Below are 16,826 nucleotides of genomic sequence, written 5' to 3'. Positions count from 1 at the left end.
AGAGGAGTAAAGCGAGGCCGGCCAGCCGAGGTTCTCGAGGTTCTCGGGGCAGCGTGTGGCCTCTGGCTCCAGCCTGGGGCCCTCCTGGGACTGCGGACCCTCTCAGCCCAGCTCCCACATCCCCCCACCCCAACTCCAGTGTCCCCAGTCCTCTGGAGGAAGATTTCCGAGATCCCGGTTGGGGGTGCCAGACTGCCAGTGACGAGTGTTTTTTTAATCCCAGCCCCGCTGACTTAGACGATTATTCTTATTTAAGGCAGGGACGAAACGCCAGAGCGTGGCAGCCAGTCACCTCCGGGCGGCGGCCCCTCCTCGCCAGCCTCCGGGGCCCAGCTCCAGCCGGAGCAGGAAAGGGAGGGGGGAGACGGGAAGCAGGGGGGAGAAGAGGGGGGAGGAGAGGGACCGAGGAGGAGGAGAGCGCAGAAGGGGCAGGACACGGAGAGGGGAGGAGGGGGGAGGAGACGGAGGTGGGGAGAGGGGATATAGGACGAGGAGTGGGACGAAGAGGGAGTAGGAGGGCAGAAAGGGGCAGGAAGGAGAGGACGGGGAGGGGGAGGAGAACGAGCAGGGAGGGAGGGGGCGGCGGAGGGAGAGCATAGGAAGGAACACCCCCCTTGGCAGCTCCCCAAGCAGATAGGAGGAGGGAGGGAGATACACAGATGAATAATTTACTACAGAAATGCAAAAAGAATTTAGAAACTCTCAATTTATAAATATTTATTTTCACAAGTTCGCCCCCTCCCGACGCTCTCCCCCTTGCTGGCCCTGGTCTCTGCTTTGCGGGGGGCGGCCTCCACCTCCCCCCTGCCTGCGCTGTCTCGGTCTCTCCCACGATCTCTCCAGCTGTCTCTGTCCCTGGCTGGGACTGTCTCTCCCGGGCTCGCCCTCTCGGCCTCGGAGACTGGGGTGGGGGCGGGGGCGCGCCTTCGCGGCCGCGTCTCTATTTTCTCCACCTGGGTCCGCGACCCAAGTCTCCCCCGGCTTGCGCGCGTCTCCAGCCCTGCCAGTCTCTGTGTCTCTCTCCGGGTCTCCGCCCGTGGGGGGTCTCTCCCGCCGAGGGAGCCCAGCCCCCGCCCGCCCCTCCCGGGGTCGGAGGCCGCGGGCTCGCGTGGAGCCCTCGCGGAGGGAGGGGGAACACTTTGAAGGCTCCGATGGGAGAGGTCGTTGCCCCGGCAACCGGCGGCTGATTGGCTGAGCCGCGGCGGATTAACGCGCCGACCCCGGGGGCGGGGCACAGAGGGAGCCACGCCCCCGGACACGCCCCGGACACGCCCCCTGCCCGCTGCTAAGCGCACCTGAGAGGGGGTTTCGGAGACTGGTGGCGGCGGGGCTACGAGGGCAGAAGGGGGCTTCCTGGGAGGCCCACCTGGAGGCGGTTCCGCGGCGGGGACTCGGTCAATCCGCTAACCAATCGATTAATCAATTGGTGGAGCAGTCAGGTCCACAGAGCAGGAGTTAGGAGCTGGGGGTGTGGAATGAGATGGAGTTCTCCTCCCCCCTCCCCTCCTAACCCAGTGTCCCTAAGGGAGTAGGTCCCTGCACACCTCCCAGGCTGGGGTCTCCCGGGTGCAGGCAGCCCCTGCCTGCATCACTCGCCCTCCACCCCTTTAATTCACAGATGGAAAATGGAGGCCCTGAGACTGGAAGCCCCTGGAGGTCACCGACGGACCTGGGAGGGTCACTGGCCATTTAACAAGCTCAACAGAATTTCCTTGCTCGGGCATGCTTTCTGTGAGCCGGAACCTGGACTAGAGATGACCCCGCCCTTGACAGCACCTGACCCCCAGAAACAGTCCTGGGTTTGTGTTGTATCACCTGCTCCCTTTGTGTCTCCTCTCCTCCAGGTGTGGGGAAACTGAGTCCCAGAGAAGCCAGCTGGATGGCACAGTTGCCTAGACCCAAAGTTGGATGCCAGGCCCTCCCCTTAAGCTATTTCTGAGCCTGACATGTAAGCTCCAGAGAGCTGGGGAGAGGGAAGCATGTTCGTTAATAATGGAGGAATCCTCAGGCAGCGTCCTCAGGGTCACCAGCTGGAAGGGTCTCTTGACACACACTCCCACTCCCTGCAACTTAAAACCAAGTGTGTTATTTAATATGCGAACTCTGGTTGGTTTGTTGGAGCACAGCCCTCTTACAGGCATCAGCTCCTCCTTGCCCAGTGCCTCCCTCCTGAAGCTGGCTGGTGGTTGTACTGGAAGATGGTGAAAGGGCTGGTGGAACATTCCCCCAGGAAGGTCAGGTAAGTCACCACGAAGGTGGTTCTTTATCATTGCAGCCGCCCCTTTAAGCCCCATGGCTGGGGCTGCAGCTCTGTTTGAAGCTGGCAGCTCTAATCCTTCCAAATCAGGGTCCTGGGGTTGCTCCAGTGGCAAGGACAGGCCTGGCCTGCAGAGCTCTCACGGTGCTGAGTACAGCTGCAGGGCCACCCCTCCCCGTACCCAGCCCCCCATCCTGGGCAAGTGCACTCCCCCCCACACACACACCATTCTGTGCAACAAACACAGAAATTCATCCTGTCTCCCCCAACATTCCCACATGGACCAGATTGTGCATCTGAGGCCTGCAAACCCCTAGTCCAAGGCCTGGCCTACCCACACCAGCTATTCTGCAGGAAGAATTTTTCCAGAACCCCACAGCCTCAGAACCCCACAGGACCCCCCAAGTGTATTTAGAACCCGGGCCCACCTAGGAACTGACCAAAAGGACGGGTGGAAGTATGCTGGTGAGTGGTTGTCAGGTGTTGAAGGAGGGGAGTGGGTCTACGTGCACATTGTGGTCCAGGGTTCTCCATGCTTGAGCTTGTCCCTGGTGGAAGTGTTCTCACTCCTATTTTGCAGATGAAGACAGTGGGGCTGGGAGACGTAAACCACCCAAGATTCTCTAGCTACCAGGAGGAACGGCTGGGCTTTGAGCAGTCTCTGGGGCCCAGGCCCCATGCACCTCACCAACCTCAGGTCTCCCATCTGTACAATGGGTGAGCTCAGCAGCACCTGCCAGTGGTGCTGACCCTCCATGCTGGTCACTTGCAGCCTGAGCCATTCAAATACATCCCACCGCCTTTTCTCTAATGTTGGTTTGGGGTTTCCTCTGGGCCTTCTGGGGTTGCAGACAAGGCACAGGGTAGGGAGCTGAAGCCTGGGATCTAGTTCCACAGTGAGTTGTGTGACCTCGGGCAAGGCCCTCTAGCTCTCTGGCCTTTGGTCAAAATAAGGGGGCTGTGTTCCCTATTTTCTGAGGATCCTTCCAAGTAGAATTAGTCGAGGATTCTGAGTCTTTCATCCTCCACCAAACCTCTCTTGGGCAGCAGTAACTTCACAAGGCTGTGCTTGGGTGCAGCAGGCAGTGAGCTGCAGGGCAAAGGGGGACCCACTCTGCTGGAGGCATGGGGCAGATAATAATGACAGCCAGTTTATTCAGCATGCACTGTCTGCTCTACCCCGTTCCTGTTTGTCTGTGCAACAGCCTCATGCACTTGTTAGCAATACTGTCCCCATTTCGCATGTGAGAAGCTGGGGCCCATAGAGGCAGGTATCCATCCAAGTTCATCCAGCTGGCAAGTGTGAGCCCAGGCAGATCCCAGGCTTGGACAATGCAGCCACCTTGGGGGCTATTAGAAAAGTCCTCGTAGTGGAGGCCTCTTAGAAGCTGAGTCTAGAAGGATCTTCCTGAGTGGAAAAGGTGGTTGAGGACACTCCAGTTGGAGGGCATGCCCTGTATGGGGGGAGGGTGAAGCAGGGGAGTGCCACAATGCTGTTGGGCCTGAAGGGCTAGCGTGGGGTGGTGGGCAGTGAGGATGGGGTGGGCACCTCCTGTCCCCCCGGGGGGTCCTGCAGGACACTGTTCCAGTTTGCTGCTGCTGTGTGACAATCCGCCTCCAACGCAGAGGCTTGTGTCACAATAGTTAGTCTCTCGTGTAATGCTGGGGTTGACAGGGCTCAGCTGGGAGGTCCTGACTTGGGGTCTGTCCTGTGGCTGCAGTCAGATGGGGTCATCTGAAGGCTCCACTGGGCCGGGTGCCCAAGGCAGCCTCATCTTGGGGTTTCCTCTGCCCTTTCCAGCAGCCAAGGCTGATTCCTTATATCAAAGCTCAAGGTTCCGAGAAGCCAGAGGTGAAGCTGCCAGACCAGTTAAGGAACTGCTCCTGCATCACTTCCTCCAGGCCCTACTGGCCACGTGGCCCAGCCAGAGAGAAGGGAGTCCCCTCCCCTACCCCCCACCCCATGATGGCAGTGCAAAGACTCTGTGGCCCTGTTCAATCTGCCCTAGATGCTAATATATACTTCATAGAAAAAGTAGAGTCTGTAGCTAAATATGCTTTAGGAAAGGCTGGATTAAGCAAAATCGAAAAGGATTCTGTCCTGCAGGACTTCTCAGAGCCCTCACATGCTGATGTGGTTGCCTGGCTCTAATATAAGGAAGGAGCTTGTAGAAGTTCTCAGCTAATTTTGGTTTGATGGCCAAGGGAGTCACATCTTGGGTGGAAGATACTCGACCTAGGAGGCTCGGGGGCCTGAGGCTCCTGGTGAGCACCGGATCTCTGCACCTGAACTTCCAGATCTGGCCTCCAGAGTACCAGGCACAGATATGATGAGATGAAGCTGGGTCTGTCTGTGGCTGCTGCCACCCTCCAGGGACACCTGCCAGCCAGGGTTATCTTCCTTAGCAGGCTGGGCCTGGTCGCACCAGCTCAGGTGACCACAACCTCGGATCACTGCCCTCCCCCTTCTCTTCTGCCTTCCTGACCCTGAGGAAGGGGCTTCCTCCCTTGGGCCTCCTGGCACTCCCATCTCTGGGGGCCTAGTTGGGGGCAGCTGAAGGGTCCTCGCTGCCTGACTGTGTGACCTTGCCGCAGTCTCCACCCAGGCTGAGCCTCTGTTTCCAGTTCACTAGTGTGGGGTGATGAAGGCTCCTCTCACCAGTAGTGCATGAGGACACTTCTCAAGGAGCCAGTCTTTACAGTGGGGGTGGGGGGGGGGTGGGAGGCAGACCCTGTACCCAGCAAGTTTCAGGCTCTAGCTCATGTCATTCTCTCTGGGCCTCAGCGTCTATAAAATGGGGATGACAATGGTACCCACTGCATGAGGTTCAGTGAGGAGTGGCTGGGTAAGAGGCATGGAATTAAGAGATGGAGATCCAGTCCAAAGGTCTCGACCACAAAAGCCTACATGTACCCTGGTCCTGGCTGCTGGCAGAGTGGGCCCAGTGGGTGGGGCTACAGTTTGGGCCGCTCTGCTGGGTGCAGTGCCTGCATGACTGGCACCTGGTGGGCTGCGCACAGTGCATCCCCAGGGAGCAGGGGAGCCCTGCCAGTGAGCTCCAAAGTTTGGTTCATCCCCCTCCCCTACTCCACTGGCTGTTTCCCCTTCCTCCCCTGGTCCTGGGCCAGGCCCAGCTGCCACCGCTGCTCCAGGAGGCCTGGCAGAGGCAGAAGGGGGAGGGCTGGCTCCTGAGGAGCAGAAGTCACCAAGTGCAGCCCCTCTTCAGCCCTCCCTCCCTGGCCCGGGCCTACAAAACCACCCTAGGGACAGTCTCTGAGCCTCTCGGATGGACCCCTTCACCCTCCAGCTTGGGCCTGGGATACCAGCCCTCAGTTTCTCCCTCTGTATGACCCCAGAGATTTTGCTGCCTTGAGTGGCTGGGGGGAAGGATTGTATGAGATGCTGCCCTGGCCTCAGCTGAAGGCAGCTCCAGCACAGTGCAAGTGGGTGCCTGCTCCCCCATCAGGGATTCCAGCCGGAGCCCGAGGGGTGGGGCCTGGGGGCAGGAGCTGCAGGAATAGCTGGGGTATGGGACACCAGGGCATCATGGAGAGAGAGGAGTGCCCAGGTGGGTCTTCTATACCAGCCTCTTGGTGCTGCTCACAGATGGTGAGTCCCCATACTTCACAGTCCATCCTGGAAGCCATCCCCCACCGCATGCTCCCAGCCTCCTTGCCTCCTCTCCTTCTCTCACCTCCCCCAGCCCGCAGCCACTCTTACTCCCTGGGCACCGCACATCGGCCCGCACCCCTGTACCCTGGTCTGCTCCTCCTTCACTTCCCACCTACGGTGCTGGCTCCAGCCTCGGACCACCCATCCTACCTGGCCCTGCAGGTCCCCAAGTCCCAATCAGGGACTGAGGCTGCTAGCGAAGTATGGCTCAGTCCATCCCTTCCTGCCCACTCCCCACTCCTCCCCTGGGGCTCATCCTCCTTTCCTGCTCTCTGTTCTCTCTGCAGTGGAGCACTGTATTTAAAATATCCAATTTGAAGTCACGCCGAACCAGTGCCCACCCCAGCTGTGCTGTCTCATGGTGCTGAGCCTCAGTTCTCCCATCTGCGAAATAGGGAGAAGGGCAGCAGGGCCATCCTAGGACCTTATATAGATTAAGTGAGGAGTGATTTCAGGTCCTTGGATGGGATGGGAGTTCACGGAGTGTCCACTATTGACATTGCCGCAGCTGCTGTGTGTCACCCAGCCTGGCCTGTTGTGATCACCTCGAACCTGCAGCTGGGTGTCCTCACTGCAACCAGCTGCTCACAGCCTGAATCACTTCGTCTTCGCGCAGAACATTCACTGGCTCCCCATCGCCACTCCCGGGACATAAAAACTCCAGCTAATTTTCAAAGCTCTTCACCTGTCTGTCTGGATTTTCTGGAGAGGCTGCCTTGACTAGTGGCCCAAAAAGGCCTTCAAGGAGGACTAGGTTTCCTTCCAGCTGGCCCCTCACTCACTGCTCCCCATATGTCTCCCCACAGGGAGCTGGGTGACAAGGTGGGTCACTCACCTCCAAGAGCCACTAGTTCCCTTGGCTGCAAAGTGGCACTCATTATACCAGCCCCCATGGTGGTGGTCCTGTTCCCGGGAGCTGTGGGGGGCAGGGGGACACTGGGTGTGTCAGGCATGTGCTAGGCACTTGAGGAGGGGCCACCCGAGCCCCGTGGCCCACTCGGTCTAGCCCACAGCCCTGCACGACGACTCTGGAGTGAGGCCAGAATCCTTGTCTTCTCAGGATTCCCGTCGTTCCAGGCTGAATATTACCCTGATTGTGTTGTAGGGAAGGGAAGAGAACATTTGTTCTTTTTTAAAAAAATAACATTTTTCTCCATTTACAAAAGTAATACATGTTAATTGTGGATAATTTTGAAATTAAGATAAACCAAAGAGAAAATTTTAAATTATCTATAATTCATCACCCATCTAGAAGCACTTTGAGCACTTGAGCTCCTAGCCTCCAGACTCGGTAATGAATGTGGAGCGTGGGCTCTGCTTTGAGCCCAGCATGGGGATCACAGAACACACTCTGTTTTGCAACCCAGTTTTTCCATCCACCAGCAGGACCCAGACATCTACACCACCCAGAGCCTCTGCCCCACCAGTACTGAGGGTCCTCAGAGACCAGCAGCTGTCAGCAGTGCAGAATCTCAGCCCCAATCCCTAGAACATGCATTTCCCCAGCATTCCCAGGGGGCTTCTCAGCACAGTACCATTTGGGGGAGCAGTCCCAAAGCCCCCCTTTCCACGAGCAGCCCCATGCCCCATTGTGGAGCTACACTCACCCTCACTAAGCCAGTCCTCTATTACTGAACAAGGAGGTGGTTTCCAACTTATGATGTCGTAAATAACACCACAATGAATAGCATCGTGAATAGCTAAAACCCTGAGCACATCACAGATATTTTCCTGGAGTGAATATTAAGGAGCTTCTCTGAACTTAGCTTCCCCCACATTCACTCCCTTTCTCACCCAGAACATTCTAGGGGAGGGGGGTGTAAGGACCATCAACATCCTTGTTCTGCAGATGAGTAAGTGGAGATGTGGGGCAAGGTCGATAACACTATCCCCTGGTGTCACAGAGGCCAAGCCAGGACCCAACCTTTCCCCCATGCCCATCCTACTGGCCTTTGTAGAGGTGGGCTTTTTCATCCAGAATGTGGGCTCCTGCGTGCACGGTGTGGGTCTCACGCCCATGACAAGCTGGGCATGCAGCAGCTTCTAGCCTGCCCTGTCCCTGCCCAATGGGACCAGTTTGCCCTGGTGACAGATGAGGCGTGACAATGCCCCGCTTGGCTGGGCTGGATGGGGCAGTCTCGCTTCACTGTGGGAACCTCCAGGGGATGATGGGTGGGGCTTCAGGGAGGAAATAGGAAATGGTAGCAAGAGGGGCTTCCAGACTGGGGGGGGAGGGGGCGCGGGCAGGGGGCTCGGGTCCCAGAAGAGAGGAGGAGCTGGGAAGGACAACAGCAAGGGACCTTCCGCTTCCCAATGGTGCCCATGGCAGGAAACTCAGCCTTGTGAGCGTGAATCCTTTTGGGGGAAACCCTTGGCAGGGAACAGAATGCAGTGATGGCAGCAGATTCTATTAAAAGCAATTCTCATTACTGTACCATTAATTATTAATAGGATCAGGCAAATAAAGGATGGGAAAACCCAGCTGGGCCTGACTCAAATCTTCCCTCTGAACCAAATGGCTTTTGGTTCACGTCCAGGAGACCCAGCCATGAACGTGCCTGTTGGAAACGTAATGACAACCCTGAGGCTTCCATGGTGGGATGGGCAGCACTTATATCTGCTTTAAAAAGATAAAGAGGAAGCAAGCCAAAGAAAGGGAACCCAGAGGAGGCAAATACCGACCTCAACCTCAGTCCCACCCCCCCCCCCCAGCTCCCCCAGTACCACCGAGACCCCAGGGCTCTTCAGCCTCTCAGAAGATCCAGAGAGGCATCTTCTCCATGTAGCAGCAGAAACCACAGCAAGAACAAGGTCAAGAGGAAGTGCCAGCTTTGGACCAAGAGATTTCATCCCTCCTTCCTGCCCCCACCCCACTTTATCTTCACCGAATTCCTGTCTACCCTTCAAAGCCTAGCTCCAATGGCCACTCCTCCAGGCAGCCCTGGCCCTGTCCTAGCTGTGCTAACCACCCAAGGATACAGATGCTGTCCCAGCCCTCGTAGGGTGCCGGTCTGGCAGGAGTCTCGTGAGGCCATCAATCAAATAACCATCACAAACCATCAGAAGAGGTGGACACCATGCTCTAAAGCAAGAAGTGCCTGAGAGAGCCTCAGGATACAGAAAAACCAGGGACAAATGTAAGCAGGTGCTCAGAGGGCAGGGACCCGATGATTCTCTCTCGATGATTCTCTCCCTTAGAGCCACTTGGTGCCTAGAGCAAATTAGGTGCTCCAGAAGTGTGTTTGATTTCACAGCCTGCTGATTTGAGGGCATAGGAATGAGGTCTCCGAGTTGGAAGGGCTGCTGGGGAGGTCAGCTTTGCCAAGCAGAGGGAGGAAGGGATAGGGGCCTGGGGCCTTTCCCCCACTCCTGCATCTTTGCAAAACTCTCTTCTGGGTTATTGGTTGATTTATCCTGACATCCACTATGAAGCCAAGCAGGGAAGGCACTTTTTTTGGAATAAATAAATGTAAATGAATGAGTGAGTCTGGGCTTGAAAACACACACACACACACACACACACACACACACAATCTGTGGACTTCCATATAAAATGGCATCTAACTAGAAACCCCCTGATACAGCTGTTCTTGTTTTTCCATTAAATACTCATGAAGGCAGAGAGAAAGACAGAGCCTCACTCAACATGGGGAATAACTGCCAACTTTGTGCCAGAATCTGGGAGGAGCTATCGCACTGATGATAATGGCGGGGACAGTGCTGGGGAGAAGCTTCAGGACATAGAAACCGGGTACAAATGTAAGAAGGTGCTCAGACCTCCTCCATCACTTGCCCCCACCCAGTACCCTGGAATCTGTGCCAGTCTGAGTTGTCCTCCCAGAGATGATCTTGGAGTAATGTGCCCTGGTCTTTCAGAGTAGGTGGGCAGGGCAAAATTGCCCTCATGGTGTGCGGATCCTGGGAAGCAAACATGAATGTAGGGGGCCAGGGGATAGCAGGAAACCCCCCAGGAGCAGTGCATGCTGGGACTTCTGCATGTTTCATCCGTTCAGAACGTCCAAGAACCAGATAGCCAGACAGGAGCATATACCACCTTCACTTGGCAGAGCTGCGGTTGGCAGGAACCTGCAGGGAATGGGGAAATGGATTGAGCAAAGCCCACTGGATTTGTTCCCCAAGCCAAACACTGAGGAGGGGAATTGGCGGTGACAAGAGCAGTAAGGAGCAAAGGCCATGTACAGATCCTATCCTGTCTACCTGTGATCTTGGAGTGAGGATTAATGTTAACTGTATGTGAGGGACAATCCAGAAGAAGGATATCAACAATTAAGGATGGTGGGCAAAACATGTACAGAACCTGGAGAAGGAATCAGCACTCTGAAACGCTGAAGACTGGGAAGAGGTTTCCTGAAGCAACCAGAAGGAAACGTTGGGAAACGAACGTTGTGGCAACTTTAATAGAAAGACATGGCTCTCCAGACCAGGAGCAGGAACCATAGGGCAGCCCTGACAAATCTGAAAAGGCAGAGCAGGATATGAGCAGGGACGGGGATGGCCTACTGCACTGAACTTGTGGTCCAGGAAAGATACGTCCAAGTCCTAACCCTTGGTAACTCTGAATATGACCTTATCTGGGAAAGGGTCTTTGCATATTTAATTAACAATCTCAAGATGAGGTCACCGTGGGTGAACTGGATGGGCCCTGAATCCAATGATAAGTGTTCGTCTAAGAAGAGAAGTCACAGAGAGAGAAAGCAAGAAGCACATTCATTTGTGTTGTTGTAAGCCACCCTCAGTTGTATTGGTACAGCAACCCCAGGAATTGGCTGATGGGGTAAGGAAGGACTCCAGGAAGGGACAAAGCACAGAAACAGAATTCAAATCCACGCTGGAGGCAGTAAAAAGCAGAGACTGTAGTGCAGAAAATGCAATCAGGGATGGAAAGGCCAACCTGGAGACAATTCTAAAAAGTGTGACAGCAGACAAGAGCTGAAAACAAAGCATGAGAAGTTCATGGGGATGAGGAGGTAGCCCCCACACAGCTGGGGTTCTTGAAGAAAAGGCCAGAATAAGAGGTGACTTAGAGATATAATGAATGGAAACTCACCTGTGCTTTAAAATGAAACAAAAAAAATAAAAATAAAAAAATAAAATAAAAATAAAATGAAACAAAAAGATCTGACTGTGCAGATCAGAAAGGTTCACTGCATTCTGGGGAAAATAAATAGAGACTTCTATGGAGACATGTTCTGGAAAACAGTGTGTGACTTATGCAAATAAGGACAACATCCTACATGCCTCCAGGAAGGCAAGAATAAACCCAGGCCGGTTTAGATTGTGTTATACTGGATGCTAAGTGATAAGGGAGCCATGTTTATGAGGTTTGGGGGAAATGCTGAAGTATTTATTACGGAAAGATATGCTCCCATCAGCTGGGAGTCTAAGAATGATAACCCCGTGGCTTAAAAAGTCTGGGCATTAGCACCGAAACTAGTTAAAAAGCAGCGAGTCGGAAGAATTATTGTAAATATCGTTTCCAGACTGAATACAAATGTCAAAAATTATTGTTAAATGACAAATCATAGACTAGAAAAATAATAATCGAACCATCTGGATCTGAAGCTTTAAGTCACATCAACATGGATCTGAGGCGGGCGGGGCCCTTCAAGAATGCTCTGCAGAAGAGGGGTTCACCAGGCGAGTTCAGAGGGCCCAGCAGCTACAAATGAGGCTTTTCAAGGTACCTGGTAACTTTCTAGTGCAATGAGAAACAAAATATCTACTTAGTACAATAAAAAACAAAATATCTACTGACCAAAGTCTGGAGAAGACCAAAGCAACATTCAGAATGGTCAAACAACTTGCAGGAAACAAAAGGAAGAACTGCTGGGGGTGAAGGGATCAAAGTGAGAACAGCGTCCCCTCCCCGGAGCAAGCCCCACCCCCACCCCCACCCCCCGCAGGTCCATGTGAATTAGGAATATAAATGCGTGAGGTTTTCCTAGTAAAACACCAAAGACTCTCAGATTGGATAAAACAAAAACTAAGATGGAAAGCCAACTAGACAGTGCTTACCAGAAAGAAGCTTAAAACCCCAGGGACATGGAAAGGTGAAAAATAGAAGATCAGAGGGAAGTTATATGAGGCAAGTTCAAGTCAAATGAGACGAACGGTAGTATTTATATCAGATAAAGGATCTTAGGCAAAAATCAGGACATGAGCCAGAAGGTCATTTGTATTGATGAAGAGTACAAGTCAGAATCAAGATCTGCTTGTCATGATCTTTTATGTCCTCTACAGCATTAGACCCAACCCAGGGAGCAATAACTTAGACACACATAGAATGACAAACAAAAAACCTCCAGACGAGCCTTAACACACTTCTGTCTTTGGTATCTTTAAATCCTATCCCCCCCAACACACTTGTGTGGAATTGGAAGAATAGAATTAATAAGGTTGATTTAATAACTGAACTTTGTACCTTACAAATAAAAGATGCTCATTTATGTGCCAGGGCCCATCAAACATTTATGAAAATTGATCATATATTAGGCCATAAAGAAAAACTCAGTATAATCCCCCAAGCAGATATAGCAAAAGCCTCATTGTTTGACCACCATGCAATTAAGCTAGAAATTATTAACAAAAGTTTAAATTAAAAAGCCAACCATTTGAAAATTAAAAACCACTTTTGTAAATAACTCTAAATAGAACCTACATGGCAAACTATTTTTTAAAAAAAGAAGAAACACTGCAAATACCACATATGTAAATGTATGGGAAGGTGGTTAAAATGTTATAAGGAGGAAAATTCATAGCTCAGTGTTGTGAATTTCTTGAATAAGAAAGGGTGGAAGTCAATAAAAATAAGAAGCAGAGTTTCATAAATTACAGAAGAGAAAAACACCAGAAATAAAAGATAAATCCATGACTTGTTCTTTTTGAAAGTCTAATAAGTTAGGTAAACTTTTGGCAGATCCAAAGATAATAAGCAGAGAGAAATGAATGCACAATAGGAGCAAAAATATTTTAAAAATCAAATTATATTAAGTAAAGCCTTATGATAATAAATTTGAAAAAATGAATAAGCAGATATTTTTATCAGAAAATATGTATAACCCAAAACAACAAGTAGAGGAGAACCAAAAAATGTATTACTACAGAGTAAATTGAAAAGGTAGAGAAAGAGCTACTTCCTAGAGAAGTGTGGGGTCCCGACACTTCTAATGGCAACTCTTCACATATTTCAGACATTCTGTTTCAGGACACAGGAAAGATGGAAAGCTTCCCCAGTTATCTTAAGAATGTGGAATAACCCTAGAATGAAGAGTTGGCGGAAAACGACAGGTCTTGCTTAGGAAGAGGATAGAAATTCCAAACAAAACAGCAGCAAATAATCCCGGGTGACATTGTGCAAGTCATAAGAAAGAGAAATCTGCTCAAATGAACTCAGGAAAAAGAGGAGATTGGGTATGAGGATTGAGAGACTTCGCAGAATTGGAGGGTAACACGTGCAGCCAGGCTTGAATGGAGACACAAGTCATCATAGCCTGTGAATGCAGGACTTCACCTTCCTCTTTACACCAGCATCTTGAGCTACTCATCACACAGCCAGGGCCTAATGACTTTTCAGGTCGACTTTTGGGGTCCCAATGATAAAATCAGCAATGAAAGGTGCTTCCTGGGGTGCCTGGGTGGCTCAGTGATTGAGGGTCTGCCTTTGGCTCAGGGCATGATCCCTGGGTCCTGGGATGGAGTCCCACATCGGGCTCCCCTGCAGGAAGCCTGCTTCTCCCTCGACCTATGTCTCTGCTTCTCTCTGTGTCTCTCGTGAATAAATAAATAAAATCTGAAAGCAAGCAAGCAAGAAAGAAAGGATGCATCCTTAATGTGTTTATGGTGACATCTACGATGCTTGTCAATCTTTCCAGTCCTCCTTCCAGGCTGTGATTGCACTTTTCAGTGGGCTTAGGCAGGGCCCTGTGCTGAGGTAATGTGTGTCATTTCCAGGTAGAAGAACTTAATTGCTGGCACAAGACTCTCCAATTCTCTCTCTTGAGACACCAAGCATGTGAACATTTGATGATGTGGAGGTACAATCCTGAGCCAATCACAGCTGTAGCTGAGAGACAGTTGCCTGAATCCACAGCTGACTTAATATGAACAGGAAATAAACCCTTCTCAAGCCATGAGATTGTGACATGATTTGTTACTGCAGCCAAATCTAACTTATCCTGACTGATTCCATGACAAAGAATATCTGTCTCAAACCAACAGCCAACATCACATTGAGTGGTAAAGTACTGGGAGCATTCTCAGTAATGTCCAGAATAAGGCGAGGATGCTTAATAATGCCTCTATAACTTTACATAGCTCTGAAGCTTTTAGACAATGCAATAAGACAAGAAACATCAATTAAAGAACAGCAACTACAAAGGAGACAAAATTATCCTTATTTGTGGATCATATAATTGTCTGCATAACAACTCAAGGGGAGCAGAAAAAACTATGAAATAATAACATGTAATCCTACAAAAACACAAAAATCAATAGCATTCTTCCCTGCCTCTTCTTTTTTGCTTTCTATTAAACCCATCGTGTTTTCTTTATTTCCCTTTTACCTGTGTTGGTTTGAAAGTTTTATGTTCCATTTCTGCCTGTTAGAGGTTATCTTTAAATTTCTAGCATGCATAATTGACTTACCATGATCTAAATCAATACTCCCCACCCTCTTCCTAGACAGTGAAGGTCTCAGCATGATTTAACTCTAGTCATACCTTCCAATCACCATGTATGATTGCCTATATTTTGGGTTGATCTTGTTTCGAGTCCACATTTGTCATTATTATTGATTTTAATAGCCAATTCTTACTTAGATTTTACCTACATTTTAATATCTTTGCTTATGGCTCATTACATACCTGATATAGGGCTTGGTTTCCTTCTTCTTTAGGCAATCTTTCATTGGTTCTTTCAGCAAAGCTCTGTGAGTGGTAGTTTCTCAGTCTTTGAACTGTCTTGATTTTAGGCTTGAAAAATAGTTTAGCTGAAAGACTGCTTAAGTTGGCAAATGTTTTCTTTCATCACTAATACCCAAAAGGGAATTGGACAATGGACCTGAATCAGTAAGAAAATAAGAAATACAAGTGACCAACCAAAGCATCTGAAAACAGATTCCTCTTCCTTGCTAGCAAAAGAAGTCAGTTGAAAATAAGATGTTTTGTTTTTTGTTTTACCTATTAAATTGGCCAAACATCTTTTAAAATAGAAATGTCCTGTGTGGTGAGGGGAAAAATAATTCTACATGACCCTTGTTCCTCTGTAGGAGTGTGTAGTTGGTTGAATGGTAGCCCCCCAAAAGATATGACTATGTCCTAATCTCTAGAACTGGGAATGTTTTTTGTTTTTGTTTTTTTGTGTTTTTTTGGAAAAAGGGTCTTGCCAATGTAATTAAAGTAAAGATCTTGAGATGAGGAGATCATGCTGGATTACAGGAGAGTGTCCTTGTAAGAGACACACAGGGGAGAAACAGACAGAGGAGGAGACCAGAAGCAGAGGCTGGAGTGAAGAGGTCAAGGGGCACAGGCGGCTGTCACTAGCTGGAAGGGGCAGGAAGGACCCTCCCCTGGAGTCCTCAGCGGGAGCGTAGCCCTGCCTATGACACCTGACTTTGAACTTCTAGCCTCCAGAACTGTGACACAATACACTTCTGTTATTTTAAGGTACTAAGGTTATGGTAATTTGTTACCTTGAGAAACTCATACAAGAGTGTCACCAGAAGGTTTCCGGAGGGCAGTTGGGCACATGTAGGACACACCAGTCCTAAAACGTGTACAACTTTCCTCCTTAAAATTACTCAGAATTAATAATTGTGGATTTGTCAAAGATTTCTTGGCAAGGATATTCATCGAGGCCTCTTCTTTAAGGGACATCAACAACCCAAATGTTCTATAACAGAGGATTGGCTAAACAATGATGGGTTGGGTGTGTAACGGTAAATGTAAAAAACACCACTTTACCCACAGTTGATGAAACACTCTTGATGTGCTCCGAGGGAATGAGTCTATTCTGACTCTTGTCTCATGTGACTCTTGGCAGGCATCAGCAGCCCGGCCACACAGAGGAGGACCAAGTTGAGGTCAGAGGGTCAGGCCACCTACCTGAGGTCACAGAGCCAATGGACCAAGATTCTGACCCCAGGCCCCGTGCAGGGCCTCGACCATCGGACGAGATGACCCCTGGCGCAGCCATCAGATACGGTGAAACTGCGCCCCATCACGGCACAGGAGCACACTGGTGAAGAAAAGCAGTTGAGCACATTCTAGTTTTGCAAAAATAAAAAGTGTGCTCGATGTGCAGAGAAAAAAGGCTGGAAGGATTTACTATGTGCGTTAACAGGGAGGTTACCTCTGGGGAGGGATTGGGTGATTTTTATTTCCTACGCTGAATATAGGCAGCTTTTGTAATCAGAACAAAATACTACCAAACAAAACCACAGGGCTTGTGCCTGCGCTGACCACACCCGACTCTGAGTCTGTTCTGGGAGATGGGGAGCAGCGCCCCAGCTGGTGGAACCCCCAGAGGCGCCTAATATCCCCCCTGCCCTTGGTCTTCTCCCCAGCGTGGTGTCTGTACCTGCCCTGCACCCGCTCTTCTGTGGGCATCGATTTTTCCATCCTTCAGAGAAGCGCCTGAGGGAAAGGAAAGAGCATCTTTGGATCAATGAGCAGAGCCCTGCAGCCGGGGTCGGGGGTGGGAGGGGGGGTCCGCGGGCGGCCCGCACACTTGTCACTGCCCAGGACCTAAGGGGGAGGTCAGTGGGTGGAGACGGTGTGACTGGCCGGGCTGCCCAAGGTGGCCAAGTGTGTGTGTGTGGGGGGGGGGGTTGGGAGGTGGCCCATGGCGTGGTGGTGTAGGGGGTGTGGGGGGCTGTGT

General features: G+C 51.0%; 2 long non-coding RNA genes across 12 annotated transcripts; one reads left to right on the top strand and one right to left on the bottom strand.

Annotated features, from left to right (window-relative positions):
- Window positions 1-711: 711 nt before the first annotated feature.
- On the bottom strand, window positions 712-16,584 carry LOC111097490. Of its 2 annotated transcripts, XR_005364937.1 has the most exons (6): window positions 16,527-16,584; window positions 16,052-16,184; window positions 14,813-15,008; window positions 6,766-7,020; window positions 2,698-3,711; window positions 712-2,069 (listed from the first exon to the last, which is right to left on the bottom strand). It is a non-coding gene; the product is annotated as an uncharacterized LOC111097490 (long non-coding RNA). The 2 variants fall into 2 exon arrangements; XR_005364938.1 differs by lacking the exon at window positions 2,698-3,711.
- Window positions 1,246-16,285, top strand: LOC102151832. 10 transcript variants are annotated; one of them, XR_005364923.1, is made up of 7 exons: window positions 1,246-1,439; window positions 1,619-1,799; window positions 2,138-2,239; window positions 2,838-2,974; window positions 6,439-7,783; window positions 8,382-9,067; window positions 15,990-16,285. It is a non-coding gene; the product is annotated as an uncharacterized LOC102151832 (long non-coding RNA). The 10 variants fall into 10 exon arrangements; XR_005364927.1 differs by lacking the exon at window positions 15,990-16,285 and adding an exon at window positions 4,556-4,691 and having other exon boundaries at window positions 1,247-1,439; window positions 8,382-9,392; XR_005364924.1 differs by lacking the exon at window positions 15,990-16,285 and having other exon boundaries at window positions 1,252-1,454; window positions 8,382-9,390.
- Window positions 16,585-16,826: the final 242 nt, after the last annotated feature.

This window comes from Canis lupus, chromosome 9 (assembly GCF_011100685.1).
Source record: "Canis lupus familiaris isolate Mischka breed German Shepherd chromosome 9, alternate assembly UU_Cfam_GSD_1.0, whole genome shotgun sequence".
In the NCBI taxonomy this organism is placed as follows: domain Eukaryota; kingdom Metazoa; phylum Chordata; class Mammalia; order Carnivora; family Canidae; genus Canis; species Canis lupus.
This window is presented reverse-complemented; position numbering and strand designations above follow the sequence as displayed.